Source organism: Octopus bimaculoides, chromosome 27 (assembly GCF_001194135.2).
Source record: "Octopus bimaculoides isolate UCB-OBI-ISO-001 chromosome 27, ASM119413v2, whole genome shotgun sequence".
NCBI classification, from domain to species: Eukaryota; Metazoa; Mollusca; class Cephalopoda; order Octopoda; family Octopodidae; genus Octopus; species Octopus bimaculoides.
In genome coordinates, this window is record NC_069007.1 from 16,737,004 (window position 1) to 16,737,939 (window position 936).

Genomic DNA, 936 nt, shown 5'->3' on the forward strand with positions numbered 1-936 from the left:
AGCGCCTTTGAAACTTATGAAATGTATGAAGTTCGTACGTAGAGAGGGTTAAAAACAAAACAAAACACAAAGAAAAAACACAAAGAAAGAAAGAGAAAACAAGTTCTTTGCCATGTGTAAAGTGATTGCATGAAGACGCTTAGGTTATCCATGTTCTCGGCGAAGACTGCGTTTCAACATTTCTGTATAGCGTATGTCATACGTGAGGTTTTTTTTTTTTTTGAAGTTGCTTCTAGATGATGACATAAATGTGACAGGTTAAGAAGGAAGGAAGGAAGATGGTAGGTACTAACCGCATAGAGGAGAATATGTGTGTGTGTGTAAGAGTGTGTATGTGTGAACGTGAGAATGCATGTACATGCCCGCGCGTACGTGTTCGTGTATGTGTGTGAATATCTAGATATGAAAGCTACCAAATCGTTAAGGTTGTGCCTCCCCACCCAAATTAGTTTTCTCATAATTTCAGAAACAACAAAAAATATATATATATAAATAAATAAAATGTATATTTTTTAATGAAATTTTCTACAAATATTTTCACGTGATGCACATTACGATTATGTTTGTTCGAAAAATTGTTTTCGTTGAGTTAGGAGTGATGACTTTGTTTCCTCATATCTTTCAGAAAAAATAGATGATTTTTTAATAAAATCTTCTAGAAATATCTTTCAGATAGTGTAGATTACTATTACATTGGAATTGAATGTTGAAAAAGGAATGGTAGTTGCTCACACATTACATACTGACACACGTTACATATATATAAATTTAGTGAGTGGAGTAAAACGCATATGTTAAATGAATTTTTTTTATTTCTTTTATTTTACTCCATTTACTAAATTTATATATTTACTCAAGTACCCAAAATAACGGAGTTTCTACCTCATAAACAGGAGTTACACCACAGTCATTTTGTGATCTTTGCTACCCTGGTAT